The sequence below is a fragment of the Mastomys coucha genome, unplaced genomic scaffold (genome assembly GCF_008632895.1).
Source record: "Mastomys coucha isolate ucsf_1 unplaced genomic scaffold, UCSF_Mcou_1 pScaffold21, whole genome shotgun sequence".
NCBI classification, from domain to species: domain Eukaryota; kingdom Metazoa; phylum Chordata; class Mammalia; order Rodentia; family Muridae; genus Mastomys; species Mastomys coucha.
The window spans coordinates 181,761,926-181,785,651 of NW_022196904.1; the positions used below are offsets into that span (position 1 = coordinate 181,761,926).

General features: G+C 38.9%; 1 protein-coding gene and 1 long non-coding RNA gene across 5 annotated transcripts in view; both read right to left on the bottom strand.

Annotated features, from left to right (window-relative positions):
- Positions 1–23,726, bottom strand: part of Sorcs1 (sortilin related VPS10 domain containing receptor 1) — a 540,204-nt gene that overhangs the window by 374,195 nt on the left and 142,283 nt on the right. The gene's annotated exons all lie outside the window — the stretch shown is intronic.
- The window catches only part of LOC116103988, an 83,017-nt gene continuing 76,480 nt past the window's right edge, over positions 17,190–23,726 (bottom strand). The window contains exons 3-4 of the long non-coding RNA XR_004123651.1: positions 18,717–18,858; positions 17,190–17,274 (exon numbers count right to left, since the gene is read on the bottom strand). This is a non-coding gene — a long non-coding RNA (uncharacterized LOC116103988). The remainder of the gene's footprint in view (positions 17,275–18,716; positions 18,859–23,726) is intronic.

The following is a 23,726-nucleotide window of genomic DNA, read 5'->3' on the forward strand; positions in this document are numbered from 1 at the left end:
GTATTTCTGGTGACTTTGTGAGTGACTTCTTTCCTTTCCTTTCTTTTCTCTCTGCTTCAAGAAAGTTAATGACCTCTGAGCTTCTTGCCTGGCCAGCGAGGGGCTTTTAGCTGACTCACTAGAGGAAGGAACATTAGCAATAAATCCTTTTTGTAATTCCCCACAGCTTGTTGATGCATTAAGAGTTAAGTTTTGGTGCTTATTGAAGCACAGAACAATAACAAAGAGTTAAGTGTCCCCACCACTTATTTAAGCACAGAGAGTTAAAAAGAAAAAAATAACCAGTTGTTTTTCAGCCACAGAATAAGCAAGAGAACATTAAGTTTACAGAAGCTACCATCTTCTAGCCCTCAGTACAATCAGAGGGAATTCCAAGGCTGGAGGTCATTGTTCTTTTGGCTTTTGTACAACTCTGTGTTCCACATCAACTCTTAACCCCAAAGGCTGGAGTGAGTATCTAGCACTAATTAAGGGTACTTAAGTACTATTCTCATTTTCTTGAATTCACAGAGAAAACACATTGTTTTTGAATTTCATCATTCCTCAGCAATATTTTTGGTTTATTATCAATTTCTCTTCAGTTTTGTTCCTTTTGCTGATGCCCCTTCCCTTTCTGTTGTATTTTTACTATTATATTTACATCAAATATTATTTTATTTAAAAAACTAATTTTTATGTTTATTCCCTTTTAAAATTCTTCTAATTTTAATTTTGACCTTCTTTATTAATAATCACTTTTGCATTTTTATTATTCTATTTTATCTTTTGCTATTACTTCTCTCTCTCCATTTTATTTTCTTGCCCCTTCTTTATTTACCCTTAAATCTCTTCTATTTTTTCTCTTTTCCTCTCTACTTCCTTTATCCAACTTACTTACTGTGTCCATATTGGTCATAAATAAATTTTAGCTTCACAGCACAATCTTAAACTTTTTTCCGTTCTGTTTTATGGTCACTGGTGATGTATTAGTTGCCTTGGATCCATCTTAAGTGGATTTTTATATCTGGTGTGGATTGGTCTTGCTATTACAAAAGTTTTATTTCTCCTTCCTGAGTTATACTGGGGATTGAGTCCTCAAGAGTAGATTGGTCAATAAAAAGATCCACAAATAAAACTGGAAAGGACATTAAAACAAATAGATATAAAAATGAAGCCATGAGAAATAAGAAGGAAGACAATGACTATTCTGAAAGATCAAAGCTCACCAAATATTGAATTTAAAAAAAATACAGAAATAGATAAAACATTGGCTAAAAATTTCAAAAGTTTACTAGTAAAAGTAACTGATGACCTCAAACAGGATCAAACAAGAGCAGAAGTTCAATCCATAAAATGAAGATGAAAGTCAGCAATGCAGGAGAAAACAAGAGTAAAGGGGATTAGAAAATAAGCAATATAAACGAAAATGTCAGTAATGTGAAACAACAATAAGATAGGGAAATGGAGTTTTAAAACAAAGATAAAAAAAGAATAGAAGGAATGAGCAGTAGACTTTCTGCAGCAGAAGAAGGACCAAACATAGAAGATAAGCTTTCATAAATGCCCAGTTCAAATATTACAAAAGAAAACTACCTACTAGGTCTTCTGTGGATATGTTAATGGCTATTAGCTTGGTGTTTGGTTAGCTTGGTTAAACTCCTTACATTTCAAACAGATGTGTCTCTGTTTGCCTGTTCTTAGGACTCTCTTTCTCCTATTGGGTTGACTTGTCCAGCCTCAGTATGAGGTCTTTTGCCCTGACTGTTTTTATATCTTGTTCTGTCTTGTTTGGCTGTCCTCTCTTGGAGGCCTGCTTTTTTTCTGAAAGGAAATGGAGGGGAAGTGGATCTGGGGAAGACAAGTGGTGGGGAGAAACTGAGAATCATAGAGGAAGGAAAAACTGTGGTTTGGTTATATTGTATGAGAGAAGAACCTATTTTCAATAAAAAATAAATAAGAAAAAGTATGATGTGAGCCTGACCATAATATCTAAGAACTCCCAGACATAATCAGCATATACCACCTAAGACCATATGACGCAGTAAAGGTATAGGCCAGAACAAACTGTTCAATGAAATATTAGCAGGAGTAATGGACTCCAAACACAGAAGCCTTCAAAAGTCTAATTGCACATGACTAGAGAAGATCTAGCCACAATATATTGTAGTCAAGATGTCAAACCAGAAAGCAACATCGTTTTAAAATATAAAAGAGAAAAATATCAATTCTGCTGCAAAGGCATCAACACCAGATCTATCATCACCCTCAAAGTCAGGAATACATGTAATGATATTTCAAACCCTGAAAATAAATAACTATCAATCATGTAATGATATTTAAAATCCCAAAAATAAATAACTACTAATCAAAATTATTTCTCTTTCAATTAAAAAAGTAAAAGAAGAATTTAAGCAAGCCCAGACTAACATAGATCAAGAATACCTGAGCGAGAACTGTAGAAGATATGCAAAGGAGTATTGCACACAGAGAAAGAAGAAAGACAGACTTAATCAAGGGACCATAAAAAAGAAATTTCTGAAGATTAACAGAAATGAATCAAATATTAGGTATCTAAATTTCATAAAGGAATCACTATGGCCATAAAAGATGATATAAATCCTGATCTAATAATACTAAGTGACATTAGAACCATAGTTTGTTATTTAGGTAAGTCTTTCAATCTAAAAGCCAACAAATAAATTTCAGAATTAAATTACTCCATGGGTCAAATGGATTTAACAGAGATATATAATAAAACCATCAACAACTGTGGAATATACATTGTTCTCAGGAGCCCATGGGACATTCTCTAAAATACACCATATTGGAGGCCACAAAACAAAGCTTAACACATTTAAAACAATTAAATAATTTCTTGTATCTTATAAGATCTCAGCAGAATAGGACTAGAAGTCAATAGTAACTGAAATTACAGAATCCATACAAATATTTGGAGATAGGACCATTCACCTAAAAATGAAAGTGTGTCAACTGAAAAACTCAGTGAGAAAAAAAATTAATCCTGGATTCAAATGAAAGTACCAGAACCTTTCATGTACAGTGAAGTAGCATTTACAATTTGAAAATAGACAGTGGTAGAACATATTAAGAGCCAGACAATAAGGTGAAGGGTTGAAAGATATCTTCTAGTCTTGATATAACCATTACAATCATGATCTTGTAACTGCAGTTATCTACAGAGGGCCAACATGAGACTGGCTCTTCAATCTAGCTCCTGCTCCTTACTGTTGAACACTGACTACTGATAGAATCCAGGAAAGGGAGAATGTTAAAGAAAAAAATGTATTTAAAAAAAAAATAACTCAAGAAGCAGTAAGTTCAAGTAAACACACATTTTGTGTGTGTGAGATATATTTTGATAATATATATGAAATACATTTCTATGTTGTTAAAACATATATCATTAAGAATGTACATACAGACAGTTCTATCTTGGGTATTCTGAGCTTTTTTCCTAATATGCACTTATCAGTGAATACATACCATGTGTGTTCTTTTGTGAGTGGGTTACCTCAGTTAGGATGATATTTTTTAGTTCCATCCATTTGCTTGCAAATTTCATGAAGTCATTGTTTTTAATAGCTGAGTAGAACTCCATTGTGCAAATGTACCACATTTTCTGTATCCATCCCTCTGTTGTGGAACATCCTTATAAATAAGGGTGCTATGAATAAAATGGAACATATTTCCTTGTTATATGTTGGAACATATAACATATTTGGGTATACCCCCAGAAATGAGATAGTTGGCTCTGCAGGTAGTACTATATCCAATTTTCTGAGGAACTGCCAGACTGATATCCAGAGTGGTTGTACCAGATTGCAATCCCACCAGCAATTGAAGACTGTTCCTCTTTCTCCACATCCTTGCCATCATCTGCTGTCATCTAAACCACCAACCAAATAGCACACATGGAGGGGCCCATGGCTCCAGCTGCATATGTAGCAGAGGATGGCCTTATCTGGCATCAATGAGATGGGAGGACCTTGGTCCTGTGAAATCTTGATGCCATAGTGTAGGAGAATGCTAGGGCTGTGAGGTGGGAGTGGGTGGGTGGGTGGGGAACACTCTCATAGAAGCAGGGGGAGGGGGATGGAATAGAGGGGTTACAGAGGGGAAACCAACCGGGAGAGGGAAAACATTTGAAATGTAAATAAATAAGATAACCAACAACAACAACAAAAAAGACACTAGGAAGAAAAACAGAACGTACATACAAAATGTATGTATGTATGTATGTATGTATGTATGAATGTATGTATGTATATGGAGAAGTGAAGACTCCACAAGTGTTCCAGAGGTATTAGTCACAAAAATGTAAACAAAAAAAAAAAACCTGCAAAAATATCAAAATTCACATGGAAGCACCAAAGACTCTGAATTCTATAAGGAATTTTAAACAAAAAGACTAATGTTTGAGTTTGAATTATACTACAGAGCCATAGTAATGCAATCTGTGTGCTATGTCACACAACAGGCACAGACCAACGGGATAGAGTATGATTGGGAAACAATATGCATTTCAGTGTTCTCCTCTTTCTTAGGTTGGACATCCTTCACATCTTCCTGTTGTTGGTCAGTCTCCTGACCCTCCAATTATCTTATTCTTCAAAGTTTATACTTATCATCTACAGAAAGACTAGCCTATCAATAACTCTATCAACCTTGTACTCCATACCAAACCACAATAACTCCTTTTGAAAGTATATTCCATATTTTTAACCCAATTTTACATTACTTTTAGAAGAAAATTATTACCATATTACTATATTAAAATGACTTATTCATGTGCTAGAATTTCTTTTTGTATTTTTTATCTGATTTTATCCAAGATGACTTCTTTCTGAATCAACATTCATAAAAAGTGATTAAAGGAAAAATATAGTCGTACTGATGGAGAAAACCCAACTCACAACCTCTTGCTGCTTTCCTCTCACTATCACAATTATGGGCAGTTATCAATCTGCCATTTTTCCATGCCCAACAAGCTTATTGCATTGGATCTGATTAAGGAAATTCTATGGGAACTAACCATAATGAACCATAGGCAACCAAGGCTTACTCTGAATAAGAGAAAGTCTTCCCCAGAAAAGAGTTTTCCAATTGGTTATCCAATACCACATGGTCAGTCCTGAAACCATGTACACAAAAGCAACATCATACAGATTGAGCACGTTTTACTTGTATACTTAAGAATATATAATACAGAAACAATTTTGAGAGAAAGAAAGGTAGGTCACATGAAAGAGGTTTGAGGAAGAAAAGGATGTAATTAGAGTTTAACTTCAAAAATATAAATAAATATTTTAAAAAAGAAGTAATGGGAAAAGCAGAAACTTAACTCTCTTACTCATCAATGTTGAAAGGCACCTTCAATCCATAGAAAGAGTTTCACTAGGCACATTTTCTCTTAGAGCAAAGGGATGGAGCCACCTGCTCTGAAGCTCTAAAACAGAGTCTGCTCAAAAGTATTATTTTTAAAAGAGATGAAAGAGAGGATGTTATATCTTACATAATAAAGAATGGCAATAGATGAAAAATACTATGACTGGAGGTCACAGGCTAGGGCACAGCTGCTTAGAATAATTTTGAAATAGAGGATGGAAAAGTAAATTTGCCCCAAACCCCCAACCCCAGTATCTAATACAATCTGTCCATATTTTGAAAAAAATAATTATAGTGTGTCACTCTCTATAAAAGCAAATAGAAAATGTTAGTGTTTTCTTGTGCATCATGTATGCATGTGTGCATGTTTGAGTATGACTATGTTTGTATGCAAATGAATAAGCACATTTGTGGACATGTTTGTGGGAGCTAGAGGTTAATCAGGGATATTTCTCTACTGTTTTCTACCTCACTTTTGGATACAAGGTCTCTCAGTGAGCCTGAAGCTCACTGATTTAACAAGTCCACAGGCCAGGACTTCCCAGTGCATGCACTGTGTCCTGTGACTTCCCAAATGGGTGCTAGTGACACAAACCTGGGTTTTCATGCTTACACAAGACACACATTATCACTTGAACGTCTTCTGAGCCAAGATAACTCTATTGTTTAGAGATTTTTTTCAAGAGGATAATGTCTTAAGGGTCCTGTATAGCAGCATCGTTTTTGACTGCTTTTCTGTAATTAAACACTCTCATAATGTTGGGGTTTCAGCAGAGCAAGAAACATTCATTAATATTTAACACTCCTGTAACTCTACAAATGATGGCAGTGCTCTACAGTAAATAAAATCAGGTCTCCAAATGTTCCTATTTAAGACAATTGTCACATAGACATATCCTTACAACTTGTAATAACCTCCCCAGGGAAACAGCCCAAAGTCCTATCACTTAAAACAGTAGCATACAAAACAGAGTATTGGGAAGTGTTCTGTGAAATACTTCCCTGATGAGACAAGGCTCAAACTTGCCCTAGGGGGCAGGGGGTGGTGGGAGGGACTCTTTCCTCTAATTGAAATGATGCTAGAATATCTCAAGTGAGCTCCCTAACACCTCCTCGAGGTTGCTGTCCCCTCCCTTGGGGGTACCCTCATTCTGTCGAGATTACTGATAGTCAGCGGTACCCTGACATATAAGAAGATAACGCTCTTTTTGTTTTTGCACGGCCTGTCTTGAAGGAGGGTCTATTTCTAGCTTACGTAAATGTAGCATTTATTCTCCTGTATTAATAGCCTTGGAGGCTTGCTACCTCTGTCTGTGAACCTAGGCCTAGTCCTGGAAGCTTCTAGCCTCCGTACAGTCATATCTAGACCTAGAGTTTCATCAGCCTCAGAGACTTCCTGCTGAATAAGCTCATCATCTCTATCTAGTTCTTTCTGATCTCTGGCTAGCTGGTTTAATTCAGTTGTTCTGGCTCAAACTCCTCTCCAAGCTGACTGATTCAATCTAGCTTGTCTCTTAGCCTCTGACAGAATTGCTTTGTTTGGCCTCAAACTAACTCTGGCAATCTGATCTAATCTTCTAGCTCCTCATTCTCTGGTTCACCCAGTCTTCATCTATATCTAGTTTATTCTCTTTGCAACTGTCTCTGTAAAACTGTCCCAGTAAAACTGCCTTCTCATTTTTTCCTTGCCCTGAAGTAACTTCTCTTTCTTCTCTTTTCTGAGAATTGGGTGTATCCTAGTCTCCCAAATCTTTCTCTGATTCATCACTCTGCCGCTCAATTAGATATCATTTTCAAACATGGGCGCTTTCTTCTGCAAACTAACTTTACTTTCATTGTCTAGGATTGAGTTAAAGAAAACCCATACCAGAACTAGACAGTTTACTTTTTCTTTTTTTAAACAGTAAACAACACAATCTCAGGGTTCCTGCTACATGCGTCTACTGAGCGGAACATCCCTGGCACTTGGAAGTACACCCATCATGCAATTTTCCCCAGAAGAACTTCTCATTACCCACGACTACCATCTTCTCTTCCTTACTGAATAAGGCTTGCAAGCTGGGGCAATGATGTAGTAAGAAGTCCTTCATTTATATAACCATGCTAAGGCCAACAAAGTTTTGCCTGTCTAGATAATGTTATAAATTTGTCTTAATTCAGAGTGAATGCTACGACATTTCTTATAGTGTGTAATAGTACAAAGACAGAGGGGGAGTATGGCCCAAAGGGATGTAACTAACAATGGCAGCATTTAAGAAAACTAGAGAGATCTAAGTCTCCACCTGTCTATTCGAATTTCTACCTTTATCTTTTCCATTTTACATATGTGTACATGGTTAATACATGGGGTCCACAGCTGAGATAAAACAGTCAGAAACAAACAATAAAGGATAATAGTAAAATGAAAAAAAAGGAATATTTGTAACAAGTTTAAAATTGAAAGAAGTTTATGGTACATTACTCTGATATTGAATGAGTGTGATGGACATTTTTGCATATGTACATGTATTTAGCATGTGTGCATGTGTGTCCACTTGTAGGCTCACCTGTACATGTGTAGTGCCTGTGTGCATGTCTGGCAAGAAGTTAGCTATAGCTGTCTTTCTTAAGTGCTCTCTTTATATACCGAGAAAGAGTCTCTCACTGGTAAATTCAGCGAGTTTAGCCAGAAAGCTTATCCTGGGAATGCTTCCTCTCTCTCCTGTTTGGGAGGTTAGAGGCAGGCCCCCAGAATCACTCAGCTTTTATGTGCATTTTGGGGATCTGAGTTCAGAACCTCACACTTGTGGGACAAATACTTCACTCCCTGAAGCATTCCCTCCAACCCAAATAATGAATTTCACTATGAACATTTACACACACACACACACAGAGAGAGAGAGAGAGAGAGAGAGAGAGAGAGAGAGAGAGAGAGAGAGAGAGAGGGAGAGAGGGAGAGAGAGAAAGAGAGAGAGAAGACATCACATTGATGAAGTTGGGGGGGCAGGGGAAAAATAAGGGCAGATCCGAGAGGAGATGATGGAGTATTAAGAGGTTGAATATTATCAAAATATGCAATGTGACATTCTCAAAGAAAGAAGTAATTGCATAGGAATGTCTACATTTGGGAAACAAAATAAACTTACTTACCTCTAAAAAGTTAAAATAAATGAATAGAAAGAAAAACTACTGAACTATGTAATTGTAATTGAAGTAGTGAGTAATGAGCAAACTATGCTGCTGTAATATGCTCACAAGGACATCAGTTTCTTTGTAAAAAATGTGTTTTCCAACCTTGTGATTGTTACTAAAATGATTTTGCTTAAGGGTTTGTTACCCACAGTCATGGACTGCTGCAGCTCAGTTCTACCTCGTGCCAAAAAAGCAGGCGGCCACCCTGCCATCAGTATTCCTTGAGACTAACTAATCTGACTTATGCTTATGTTCAGCCATTTGTCAAGTAACAGGTACAGCACAGAACTTTATGTCCCATTTCCTCTGACTTACGTTCTGTATTTGACATGCAAGCCCTGGGGATGTATGAGAGCTTTGTGTCTTAACCAATGCCTATTCAGCCACATTGGAGAATTGAGAACACTATTTCAGTTTTCCTGTTTCTGGTTGCGGGAGCCAAATGGCTCAATCATTCACTCCACAGTGATGTGTTTGACAAGCTGAGGATGGGGATGACACCCACATCCCGGTCATTCCATTCCTCATGTGTATGAAATTAAAACCCGAAACTGAAAAACACACTTCTTTGGGTTTCGAGTGAGTTGGGCCGAGGTGTTTGAAAGGACAGAGATCTCAATTGTAGTGGGCAATTCTTACTTACAAATTGATTTTCTCTAAGCAGAGCCTCTCTGTGTGATTCTTCAACACATGACTGTCAGCTTCACTGACAAAAGCAGTTATGGGTTTTAGAAAAGATGCAACAGAAGAAGAGAAGGATGAATGCACAATTTTCAGCTGTGAATACCAGTAATAATTATCTGTCTTTGATTAAAAAATCATTATCTCAAAAGCAGAGAAGGCTTTTAACTCCCAAATGCGGTCTAAAGAAAGAGTACCGGGGAAGAGGGAAATAGTAAGTGGGCAAGCAGGAGAGAAAGTGGGAACGGAGAAGAAAGAGCTTAGGCCTGAAGAAGCATGATGTCACTTTTGCATTTTCCTTTTGCAGCTTCGTCTCACAACTAAGCAAACGTCTCATTAATTTCTACATTTAGAATCTGATTCTGAGTGCAAAAGTAAATTACTCTCTTGTGGTCTTTTATCTCCACTTCTACCAGTGACAGAACTGAAAGATATGAAATATTTCACGCAATTAAGCATTGTATGTTATTGTGTGTCTTGGTGTGAGCAGTATGTCGGCAGCTTAGAGTGAAGAGAAGGAATGAGAAGGCATGGGGCTGAACCATCAGCACAGGGGCACAGTGGCCAGGCTGTTGCATGCCTGCTTGTCATTTGTTCCTCTGTGCCTCTCTTAAGAACTGGAGTCTGCAAAGGACTTCACGGCAGCAACCCTGAGAAGACGTCGCCAGCTTCTGCGGATGCTTCCCCCACATGCAGGATATGAAAACTTCCTCTCCTTGTGGTGATAACAAGGAAGCGAAGTGGTCTTCCGAACAGACTCAAACTAGGAAAATAGTGGCCAATTTCATACTTAATATCAATAGAGTGTAAGAGAGTGAAAGTAGAATGCATTTATTTTAGCCAACATGGAAAACATGTATTGTAGAACCCCCTACTATGCTGCTGTCTCAAGTTGAAAGCACAGCCGATTTCTTTTAGGACTTCCAGGTCAGATGCACATGCTTTATTTCAGGCCATAACTATATATCCCCAGGGGCCCAAACACATTATTCATGTACTTCTTCTCAGGGGTTCGCCTATATTGATGCTGATTGTCAGCTTTGACAAGCTTCTGTGCACGACACCAGTGTTACCAGAAATGTGAGTGGAGGCAGATGACAGTGTGAGCACATTCCCTAGTAAATATAATCTTTAAAGCAGCTCTGTGGGCCTTGGGCATTCTCATTTTACAGATGGAAACGTTGAGGCTAACAGAAAAAAATGGTACAGCTATCAGTCAAATCCCCAAGGGGAGCTATGGAGGTTCATTCTGAAGGGCACTTTTTGATTTAAGAGAAGAGTTCACACAAATTTCTATTTGAAGCAGTTTTCAAAGCTGAACCCTAGTTAGCATTCTTATCCATTTCTCTAATAAAACATGCTCAGATCTGCCTAGGACCACCCCCTGGTGTCCACAGTTGAGACTCTCAGGATTTTATTTGAATGTATACATGAAAACAAACTTTTTTCACAACCTAAGAATTAGCCCATAAGAACAATAAGTATGTTTAAGGGTGTGTTATAAAGAAGGGAAATCTTGCCAGTCATGGTGAATCAAGCCTTTAATCCCAGTGCTACAGGAGCAGAGAAGACAGATCTCTGAGTTTGAGACCGGTCTGCTCTACAGAGCAAGTACTATAACAGCCAGGACTACACACAGAAACCCTGCTTAAAAAACAAAACAACAACAACAACAACAAAACAACAACAACAACAAAACAACAACAACAAGACTGGTCTGCTCTACAGAGCAAGTACTATAACAGCCAGGACTACACACAGAAACCCTGCTTAAAAAAACAAAACAAAACAATGACAAAACAAGAACAACAACAACAACAACAAGACCAGTCTGCTCTACAGAGCAAGTACTATAACAGCCAGGACTACACACAGAAACCCTGCTTAAAAAACAAAACAAAACAAAACAACAACAACAACAACAACAAACAGGGAGAATATTTTGAAATATAGAAAGGAGATTGAGAAATAATTTGTTTTTCATACTCCTTAGAAGAATAAAACATTCTTTTTTTGCTATTACTGGATAACATTCATATTGCTAGTAGGTGATTAATATGCTGCCCTAGGAGACCATAGCAGTTACAACCACCTATGACATCCATGACCTATAATAATTACTGACTTTGAAAGATGTGCCCACTGGTATAATTCTGGCACAAACATTATGGGAGTAACCAACCACTTTCTAGCTGCAATTATGTCCTGCTCCACAATAAGAAACTCATTCTTTGTGGTATTATTGGGCCAAGAACAACTTATTGTTAGACCTTTCATAGACTATGAGAGGAAAAAATCCTCTGCTACTAACATTCTCACAAATGGACAGAATACTAACCCTATTGCTACTTATCTTCCTAGTATGACACAGTTTTACCTGTAAATCAATGTATCTCTCAAGCCCTATCTGACAAGCTTCTAGCTGCAGTAGATGGTGATTAACACAGAGACCTGCAACTGACCATGGGGCCGAATGCTCAGGCCTAAATAAAACAGATACACTATACTAAGGCTCAGGTATCACATGGAAGAAGGGTTAGAAAAGGTGTAAAAACCAGAAGCAATGAATGAATAGAAACAAAAGGCTATGATTTGTACATAGCCAGGCAGGTGCATTTATGAATTCACAGTGATTACAATAGAATACACCAACCCTGAGCAAGCCAAATCTAGATCAAATCCCAGGAACAGGAAGGAAGTTGGGCACACAACTAACTATGGCGTTAGGGCCAATTATTAGCTACTGAAGCAGGAGGAGTCAGGTGTTTTCTAAGAGTGTCTCCCATGATAAGTCTATCATGAGCCAGTGGAAGATCACATATCCAAGAATACTTGCTCATCACAAATTTGTCTTCATTTATTAAAAACAACATAAAAAGGAAGAAAGAAAGAAAAAGACCAGAAAAAAACCACAAAAAGGATAACGCTGGGTGGGCAGGGACGCAGGATGGATCTAGGAGAAATTCAAGAAGTGGGAGGAAATATGATCAACACAGTTTCTATGAAGCTGTCTCAAGAACTAATAATTTAAAAAGACTAATCAAAACAAGTCTCAAGGAATTTCAGGTAAACAAAATTATACTGATGCTTTGTTTTTTTTTTTAATAAAACTTACAATTTTCAAAATCATCTCTTTATATGAATGACCCCAGCACATTTAAAAGAGTTTAGGGATATTCAGTTTGGGAATATTCTGAATGTTTTACATATAGGAGCCAGAGAAAAAAATAATATTAGATTGTTTTTCTCTTACTATATATTAGTATTCAATACATGATTCTCTTATAAATAATCAGGAGATTAAAAGAATAGGAATACCCTATTAAATGGCAAATAAATATTGCAGGGACATATTTATAGAAATTGACTCTCATATAAGCCAGTAGAAAGTGGGGTAATAGATTTTAAAATCATTGAAAATGTTTTGGCTACTTTTGCACTGAAATAAAAGTAATGTTTCAGATTATATTTAAAAGTTTCTGGCAAACATGCTATTTAACATCACTTCAATGTGCAAGTTCTGGTGACGGTTTTACCCCACAGGGCACAGAACTCTGAAACAGCTGAATATTTTCTGAAGAAAAAGGGAAGATGAAGAAGCAATAACTCATTGATCAAAATCGGCCTCGGCGCCAACAGTTACCTTAGTAGTAGGGCCTAAGATGCATTTTGCTTTCTCATCTCCAGGAAAGCAGAATGAGTCCACAAGTTTTTCTCTTGCAAAAAAAAAAAAAAATTATCTGAAAAATCTCACCAGCAGAGGGGATATTAGTGATATTGGGGGATATTGGACATGTGCATGAAGCAGTAGATAGTAGTATTAGATATAGACATTAGTAGTTAAAAAGCACAGTCAGAGACTGCCAAAGAGTCTTAGAAATGAACCAGGAATTGTAATCAAATCACACTGCATCTTCAAATATCACATCTGTCTGAGTAGGATAAGCAGCCTTATTTATAATAGCCAGAAACTGGAAACAACCCAGATGTCCCTCAACAGAGGAATGGATACAGAAATTGTGGCACATCTACACAATGGGGTACTACTCAGCTATTAAAAACAATGAAATTATGAAATTCTTAGGGAATCATCCTGAGTGAGGTAACCCAATCACAAAAGAACACACATGGTATGCACAATCTGATAAATGGTTATTAGCCCAGAAGTTTGGAATACAGGAAGAACAACCCACAAACCACAAGAAACTCAAGAAGAAGGAAGACCAAAATGTGGACATTTAATTCCTTCTTAAAAGGGGAAACAAAATACCTATGGAAGGAGTTGTAGAGACTAACTATGGAGCAGAGACTGAAGGAAGGACCAGCCAGACTAATATAGCTATCTCCTGAGAGGCTCTGACAGTACCTGACTAATACAGATGTAGAAGCTCACAGCCATCCATTGAACTAAGTACAGGGTCCCCAATGAAGGAGCTAGAGAAAAGACTCAAGGAGCTGAAGGGTTTGCAGCTCCTTAGGACGAACAACAATATGAACTAACTAGTACCCTCAGAGCTCTCAGGGACTCAACCACCAACCAAGGAGTATACATGGTGGGACTGATTGTTCTGGCAGCATGTGTATAGTAGAGGATTGCAAAGTCGATCATCAATGGGAGGAGAGTCCCTTGGCCCTGTGAAGGTTCTGTGCCCCAGTGTAGGGGAATGCCAGGGCCATTAAGTTGGAGAGGGTGGGGTGGCGAGAAGGGGGAGGGGGAAGGAAACAGGGGTTTGTTCTTGTTGTTTTTGTTTGTTTGTTTGTTTGGTGGAGGGGAAATTGGGAAAGGAGAAATCATATGACATGTAAATAAAGAAAATATCTAATAAAAATATAAAAAAAGAAAAAATTTTTTTGATAGGTTGTGCTGTATAAGTCGCATGTTTCTTCTGAGCTCTAGTGTGAGACTTCAAAGTGAATCTAAGTCCTGGTTATTCTAAATGGGATTGGGAGGGAAGGGCTGTGTAGGCGTGGCCTTTTGCCTTTGCATTACCAGATGGAACATGCTAATCAAGTCACTTAACCTATTTGCTCTTCTGAGCATCTTACTGCTCTTTTCTTCCTACTTAGGGCTGGGATGGACACTGGCAGGGTCCAAAAGTAGGAGTCCTGGTAGAAGCAGAGTGTGGTCATGGTGGTAGTGACACCCACACGGGGAGCAACTGAAGCCTCAATTATGACTCTCCGGTGGGCGTAAAAGACAGGGATCAAATATTTCATTTTACTTATAATACAGGAAAGCTGGCAGATGATTTGAGTTGTCAAAGGAACATTCCAAAGGCTTTACTTTACACAAAGATTTTCAACCTTGAAACTGTGGGAAGAGGAGATAGCCCAGTCTTAACTTGTTTGCCTTATGAGCACTAGGACCTGAGTTTAATCCTAGAACTCTTGTTATTAAAGCTGGGCAAGATGATTCATTCTAGGGAAATGGAGACAAGCAAATCCTTCACACTTGCTTTCACTTGCTAGCCAGTTAAGCCTACTTTGTGAGTTTCAGAACAACAAGAGAACCCTTCTCAATCAATCAATCATCAATCATCAATCAATAAAAAGTGAACATGACTGTGGAAACGTAGGTAAACCTTTCTTAGGGATGGAAGAATTGGAAGGCAGCCGCTAAGGCTCTACAGTACAAAGCAGAATTTGCTTGTCCACAGATAAGAATTATTTTATAAGCCTCCATTCATCCATGATGTATAGGGTTAGAAAATAACTCGCTTTAAATTAGAATCGGGGAATTATCAAAGCTACAGAGTCAAGTAACTAGTGGAACTCTAGGGCAGTGGTTCTCAGCCTTCCTAATGCTGTCATCCTTTAACACAGTTCCTCATTTTCTAGTGACTCCCAACTATAAAATTATTTTTGTTGGAACTTCATAGTTGTAATTTTGCTAGTGTTATAAATCATAATATAAATATTTGATATGCAGGATATCTGATATGTGACCTCTGTGAAAGGGTTGTTTGACCCACAAAGGAATCATGACCCAGAGGTTGAGAACCACTACTCAGACAATACTCAATTTCTCTATAACATAGACTTTTCCCCTAAGTCAGTGAATTATTTGAGCTCAATCTCTCAATCTATACCCTTAGGTTTCCTTAGAAATCAGTGTGAAATCTACAGTGAACTCACTTGTACATCTTGTTTTAGACATTATCACCCAGGCCACTATTTGTCCTCCTTTGTATCAGAAATCAGACTTATATTGTCTTCAGTGGTAGATTTTTCTCATTTGCAAATGGGGCATCACAGTGATATAACAGCACACAAGCATGTGCTAATCTTTCTGGATGTTTAGTCCCCGATGTGTCAGAAACATAACTCGATCAGCTCGACACTCTCTGGGGAAAACGCTGAAGCTCCTTTGTAAGGCAGTCAAACTTGGTTCTAATACCCAAGGAAACTTGCCTAGTGCCTGGCTGGAATTATAAAGGAATGCCCAAAATGTTTTCTAAAAATGAAGGGAAATATGTTTAAAATCATAAGAGAAGCATATGGGACTCAAGTTCCATTGCTATTTTTTTCTTGTCTCATTTAGGGAAAAAGAAAGGGGTGGGAGGAAAAAATAATGTTCTCTTTACATCCCCCCTTTTTTTTATAAGACTATACCAGAATAGTCTGTTTTCTTTCATCCATTGAGCATTACACTGAACCGCAAAGCTGGTTTCATGTAAAAGTATCCTCCATTCCTCTTTCTCCCAGGAGCTTCTCTTCCCTAAGTCTAAGACATGTGCATCATCTTCATCTTCACCCTCATACAGTGCCTGGCCCTGGGTGGCTGTGTTGTCGGTGACAGCACTGGAGCCGAGCTCCCCTTCCTCCATTGGTGCCCTTGTCTTGCCTCTGCTCCTGACCTTGCACCTCACATTCCCATGCCTGAAACTGGTGTGTTCCCAAACCTCCACAGCTGCCTATACATTCTTCCACTTTGGCCCACTGCTTTTCTCCTGGACCAAAAGTGAACGCCACTTCCCTGGTTCTGCAGTCTCAAAATGGATGTCTGACTCAGCCTTCAGCCCATCAACTATCAACTCTCAGCTCTAACCACTCTATACTCTTGCAAAGTGAAATATATAGTTTACAGTCATCTGAAGAAAAGTTATAAGTGAGAGATTTTCCTTAGTAAATTCAATAAAGTCCCAGGGGACTATAAAAGGAAGAAGAGAGATCCATGCTACCCTGCTAATAGCTTTCCCAATGTCTGCATAGACACTGTGGTTTAACATGCAAGAGTATAACTGGCCACTTTACAGGAAAAGAAACTATGCTTCTGATTGGTGACCTCTCTTCTCTTTCTTTATTATACTAAACAACATTCGTCCCACTATGGCCTAGCTTCTCCTCCAGGGAAAAATCTCTCACTTATAACTTTTCTCCCCCAAGGTTCCCTTCCCCTCCCAACTGCATTATTCACAACTATGCAGGTAAGGAGAAGAGGGAGGAAGACTCTGCAACACTATTCAGCTTGCAGAACTCCAACAGATATGTTCACCACTCCTCCTTAGGAAGACCTCTGTTGAATGTGACAGATGCACACGCTTGCACACAGAAGATCTGAAACTTAATGCACGAAATCTCTTTTATTACTGCATCAGGCTCCACACTTTCATAAGCTCCTTCTAATACATAACACTCATGTATATTTCATATCTCTCAATTTTACATAATTTGTGAGTCTTTTATTGAAGCATATCTGAGCCCAGGGATGGTATAACACTATGTACAGAGGGAGAGTTGGCAAATACAACTGCACCTTCTGAAGAGCTATGTCACTGTAGTGTCAACCTAACAGCAGTGCTAGGCGACCATGGTCACCTAAACCTCGAGGGTCCTTAAACGTAGCTCTGCTTGTCATCAGGATTCTCAATCTGTAGCCCTTTCATGTCTTAAACATTCACTTAAGAAACACATTCTGGTTTTTGTGGAGAAAGGGGAAAACTGAGCACAACTTCACATTAGATTTTCTTTATTTTCAAAAGTACCATTTAATATGACAGCTAGTCTTAAATGAGTTTTAAAGGATGACGACTTGACCTGGATAAAAAAAAAAAAAGCTGTATTAGATACTTGCAGATACACCGTTAAAGTGAAACAGCCATTATCTTTTGTACATTAACAGAGGGCAGAATGCCATCCCCTTTCATTTCTCCAGTAAATCAAATTGCATTATTCATTAGCACTGAATGTTTCCAACTGCCCCCTCTCCCCACACACCATTACCTCATCTTAAACAAGGGTTGGTTCTGTCTCTTCTAAAAATAACCTCTCCGAAACACTGAGCTTCTAAAATCTTAGACTTTGCAAAAGTTAATTTCTCTGGTTAGAAAACTAATAGTCTCTGGATTAGAATCAGATTGCAGAGAGAATGAACAAGCAAGTGAGAGGCATCTTTTTGCACTGTTCTTCATTTCTCCCATTTGTCACTGGGAGAATTTTAGTAGTAAATAACTCTTGGGGTATTGAGTTAGCAAGGGATGAAACTAAGTGAAATCTTCAACTGGAACTGTAACAAAACTTCCAAAGTGATGCTGGAGAGATGGGTCATCAGTTAATACCATTGGCTACTTGGTTTCGTAGACCCCACATTGTGGCTCACAACCATCTGTGCAACTTCAGTTCTAGGGGATCCATGCTTCTGGCCTCTGGAAGATACCAGTCACATGTGTGGTGCATATACATACATACATGCAGAGTTGCACTCATAAACATAAAATAAATATGTCTACACCATCAAAACAATTCTGAAGCAATGCATTTGGTCAAATGGACACAAGTATTAAAATACTTTTTCAAGAGGTTTTGTCAAGCTATAGCTACAGATTTATTTAGTTGAGGTTTAACAGAAATGTGTAAGTAGTACCCACCATCTTTAGATCTATCTATCTATCTATCTATCTATCTATCTATCTATCTATCTATCTAACATCTATCTATCTATCATCTATTTAGTGTATATATATGTAGGTATACACACACATGAACCAGCAAACATGTACTTCAAACATACACATAAAGGGGGTGGAAGGGAGAGAGAGAGAGACAGAGAGAGAGAGAGAGAGAGAGAGAGAGAGTAGAAGAGAGGCAGATGGGAAGAGATTGATGAGAAATATAGATTCAGAGGTATTTCTTATGGTATGTCAGCCCTCCAGGCACTGAAGCCTGTACCTCATGTAGAATCCCATCTCCCATCTTCTACTTGGAGCAGTTTTGCATCAGCTGTTTGCCTTTCATTAGCAGGATCTCATCAGATCCACATCAGAAAGTGAAGATACATTGTTTCCATTACCATTTATGGCACTATTTGTTTCCTTTAAGAAACTGTGCTTAGTCCATGACCTTAAATTATGTAGCAAGAACAGGATTCTGGTGTTCAGGGTCCATATTTCCTCTCCCATCTCTTCACTTGGTCAGAAGTGAAATCACTCTGAGTCTATTTACAAGACAAACTGTTTCGATTTGCCCCAGCAGATGCTTACCTCTTGCAAACAATAACTTAGTTTCAGGGACTTCTGAACCATTCTTTCTTTCTTTCTTTTCAGATCAGGCTGTAGCCTCCAGATTACACCTCATTCATTTAGGTCTTACAAACTCAGCCATGAGTGGAGCTCATATTTACTTCTGCAAGATGAAAATGGGATTGTTCAAGTGTGACAATATAGGGACATTTTTATGTCAACAACTGACATCAGAATTCCTCCTCCGAAAACACCTGCCTCTGACTGAAATGCACCTGGACCACAGAACCCTGTCTGTTGGTTGGGGAAAGATGTAGCAGGTGGCAAGTGAATCAGACATCACCAGAGAGAAAGGTTGGAGTATTTGGGAGGTTCTGAAAGGTGAAAAGAAAAGGGGAAGAGGAATGGGAAAGAGAGGAATGAATATAGCCCTCTTCAGAAAACTGCCCTGTTATATCCCTTGGTCCTTTGTCTGATTTAAATGAAAAAAAACTAACAAAGGCTGAAAATTGATTCTTTTTTTAATTTTAAGTTGTTGCTGTAGAAACTACAGGTTTCTGTACTGTGTTTTATTTCATGGATATGCTATTTATTGATCATCTAAGTGTGGTCTGAGATATAAGACGGTGTCTCCACCTCCCTAGAACATTAGAAGAAAGATTATCTTTAACTCTAATGGTCATTTTACCTCAAAATTTAATTTGCAGAAGACTTAAGTCAACACCCAACCAGTTTATCCAAAGTAAATAGTTCTAAAAGTTTGTGCAGACAAAAATTGAATGGAGTGCATAGAGCAGGCTTGTAATTTAAGATCTTCTTCCCAGCACTGTTTCAGAGATGTTTTACAACAAACAACAATGTTCTTGTCCTTGAGGAATTTACACATTAGTAGTGGAAGACACAATAGGAGGTAGGGAGTTAGCATTACATAGGTCAATACACTCTAAAGACTTGCATAGTATGAAGGGTGGGTGCTGAGACAGGAAAGAGGAATGAACAGTTTAGGGGAAGAAAAGGCAAGAAAGAGGTCAATAACTATTCTGGGATGAGAATGGAATATCTATTTATGTGTGGATGCAGACAGAGGGAGATAGGACAGAAATAATTTTATTAGGTATTTTTTGTATGAACTTGACATCTTCCATCTCAGCTTCAAGTAGAATAAGAATGTTTCCTTACTCTGTGCTAGCAGGCTCTCTAGAATGTCAAACCAAAAGTCCCAAGAAAGAACTTACTTAAAATTATTGTTTAATTGAATCCTACAGTGAAACTCAGAAGGAATATGATCACAGAGGCAAAATGGAGCAGAAAGCTAACCTGGCACCTCAAATAGGCTAACTTGCCTGCAGTTTCAAAGTTGTGAAGGCAGAAACTACAGTAAACTGTGGCGATGGTGAAAATGAAGGGAACCCACCACGCACTCCCTGTGCTGTGGGGTAGGTGTTAGGCACTGTGAAAGCACTATTAGTGTCATTATTAATGACCGTCACCCATGTTGGTCCATTCATGAGTTCTGATGTTTGCGGTTTTTATAAAATAAGTGAAGACCTTGGGGGAAGAGACGTTTGACTTAGTAAGTAAACGCTGTTACACTCCTCTCTGGTGCCATTAGTTGCTTTGAGAAAGGCTATTATTCACGAAAATAGACTGCAGTTACGCCAAGACTGGTCACTTTGAACAACCCTTGATAGGTATCTTGATGAAGCTACATGACAACCAGAGCTGCTTACTGTGGAAACACAGATGCATGCCCAGCCGTGCCGAGCTCAGATTTGGGATGGATCCTTGGCTTTTTTGCAATCGCTAATACTGATGAATGTTCGATGGCATTGTAACCCTTTCTGCTTAGAGCCGAAGGTAGCACTTCCTCTGCTGGTCCAACAGGGGGTAGCTGGGCCTGGTACAAAAGCAACATTGTTTTGATGGGTGTAACCACAATCCTGAAGGTATTCTATGATGGGTATCAAAATCCATTCACCGGCTCTCTGAGCATGATGTTTTCCTTACTTTGTGAGCCAACGATGAGACACGTCCTGCATTGCACCTTCTGGGGTTGCAACATTAACCCCTCTAAAAGGATTCTTTCATGTCGTCTTTTCTTGTCTACTTTTGATATCTGTTGTTAGTAAGGCTAGATCAACTGGTACCACAAGGGAAGAAACTGCAGCATGACGGTGACAGAGTGGCAGCAGACATGGGAAAAGATGTATGCCTGAGGCAGAGCTTTAGAAGTGGTCAAGCCACAGGAGCAGCTGGCACTCTTGACATCAGCAGAGACACAGCTGCAGAAGCCCAGAAGAGCAGCGATATTGGAGAGAAGCAGCTGCAATGGTGTTGGCAGAAGGCAGTGGCAGAGCAGTGTCATAAACAGCAGCAATGGAGGTGCCATCAGCAACAAGGACGGAAGCAGCCGCAGCTTCAAGCACCCAGGATCCAAGACGCAGTGCACTCAGATGCTACAATATTAGCTACTATCAGGTAGCGAAGAATCCTGACTTCTTAGACCTACACAAGAACTATTCAATTTGTCTCTGTTGGGTTGAAGGTCTCTGTGCCCAAGACCTGTACAAGAGTTGCTAACAATACAGGGTGACACTTCCTGTTGCTTTTGATGTCTCTTGTTGTCATGCTCTGTTGTCAATATGTAGGGGTTACAAATACTGCCAAGCACCAACACTGGCAGAGCTCCTCCTTGCTTACCCATGATGCATGTCTTGGTGGAGCTAAAGGATCCAGGCAACATGATGGTTAAGAAGTTATGTCAGGCTAGAGCCACACATGAAATCTCTTTTTGTTTTTTCAATGTTGTTTGTATGTCTGGATCATTTGTTTGTTTCTGTGTTTGTTTTGAGACAGGGTCCCCAGCAGCTCAGGTTGTCTTCCAGTTCTCTACATGGCTCCCTTTGCCTCTATCTCAAACATGCTAGGATTACGGGCATGATGCCACACCCCATCTATTCAATACCGGAGAATAAAGTGAGGTAGTTGTATGTCCTAAGCAAACTCTCTATCTGTGGAGGCACAGCTCCAGGAGCAGAGTCTTACAGGATAGATTTTCATCACTTTAGCTCATGCAAAGTACAGTGGGATGATTCTTGGCAAAGACATACAGAACAAAGCACATGGAGACCGACAATTCCACCACTGTATATGAGAAAGGAGTGGGCACAAGTCTGCTGAGGAGACGTCTCATAGAAGCCCATTCCATAGTTCCCTTAGAAGCAAAGCCGCTGCAGAGGCGCAATCAGGAAGCAGTAGTGAAAAGAAATCAGCCATTGTAAAAGATAAAAGCGAGCTGCTTACAAACGCAGGTTTACTTCAAGTCAGCTTGACAGATACTTAGTGAGCATCTACTGCACGCCCTCACCAAGGCAGCCAAACCGGCTCTGAAGGGATCTGTGCCAAGCTGCTGTCACCAGATGTAGGACAGATCCGAGTTAAAAGAAAGGAGACATTTATTATCATTTTTTTCTTCCTGTACATTTTCGCTTGGGTTTCTTGTAGCAGTGATATGCCACTTTCGTGATTATAAAGGGGAAAAGATTCATGAATATATACATTTAAAATAATTTGTCTCATTGCAAATCAATACAATAAAGACCACTGGGTTTGAATGCCAAGGAGAAAAATGGCTCCAAGGAAATTGAGGCTCCTCCTTATCTCATCATTAAAGCAGGCCCAGGAGCAGCCACAAAAGTGTTAAGCTATTAGTCTGTGGTTTTTGAATATGGCCCCAAGTAATAAAAGCTCTGTTTCAATTTAAAATGTTACATTTTTCATGCCTCTCATTAAGTCAAACTAATATCTCTCTCCATAATTCTGAATTAGTAAGGTCAAGCTATATTGGACCTAAAAATAATTATGAACTGAATGAGTCTTTCTAGATTCCTTTAATTACTGTGTCAGACCAGGAGCCTAAGCTCCTACCTGAGACTGTTTGGGAAACTCAGAGAGGCAAGTCACTTTGGGGACCATTAGATGCCTCTCCTCTCTCACTGTGTGTGTCTGCAGGCGACCCACGCAGTTCACGATGAAGCACAAGCTAGAGCTAATGAGCTTTCATTTCTATAGCTACGAAAACCTGGGAGAGTTTAAGAAAACACAGTGCAGTGTCACTGAATAAGACATCGTACATGGAGTGTATGTAGAGGAGAAATGCATTCTCACCAACTAAGATCATTATGTCTAACAAACTCAGGCTTCATTCTGTCCAGAAAATCTCATCTTTTACCATCAAGGGCTGAGTCAGTGGGTTCCACGGATGGTGCCTCAGAATGCCTGAATCTTTACTCCTTCAGGAGGTAGTAGAGGGTTACAAACAAGAAGGGCGAAAGTGCCATGCATGTGCCTTCTGCCCATGTATATCAGACATGTACAACAGTAGGCTCTTCTGCCAAGGTTCCACTAACGTGATGACAGAATTCATCTGTAGGCTTTACTACTCAGCCCCTCAGTATTATGAAAATGTTCTACAAAACCGACTTTAATGCACAAATAAAATATTTTCACCTTATATTTACTTTTGCAGATAAAATAATAATAGTATACAAGTGCTCATTGTGGAGTATGTATGTGGGTGAGAGAGAATGATGGTGGTGGTGGTGGTGGTGATGATGATGATGATGATGATGATGATGATAATGATGATGATAATTGGAATAGTTAGTTCCTGTATAGATCATATAAAATAATATCAATTATTTGAATATCAATACAATTATATAAATTATTTGAATCAATGCCTAGAGGAGAATATTCAATCTAATCATTTTTTTAAAAATACATTTTCTTTATTGCCATAAGAAAATACAACCCTCTAGGAAATGAATGGTCTTCAGTATCCACGTGGTTCCGGAAGGAACCCCTGCATATCGGGAACAAGGCTGCCCAGGATGGAGACTACCTCACAGAGAAGATCTGACTCTGGACAAACACTAGCTTGCTTATCGCTATGTAATCACAACGGCCCTGAATCGTTGTGGAAAACAAAGGGAGGGAATCCTCTTATTGTAAAAACCACAACTGAGAAAC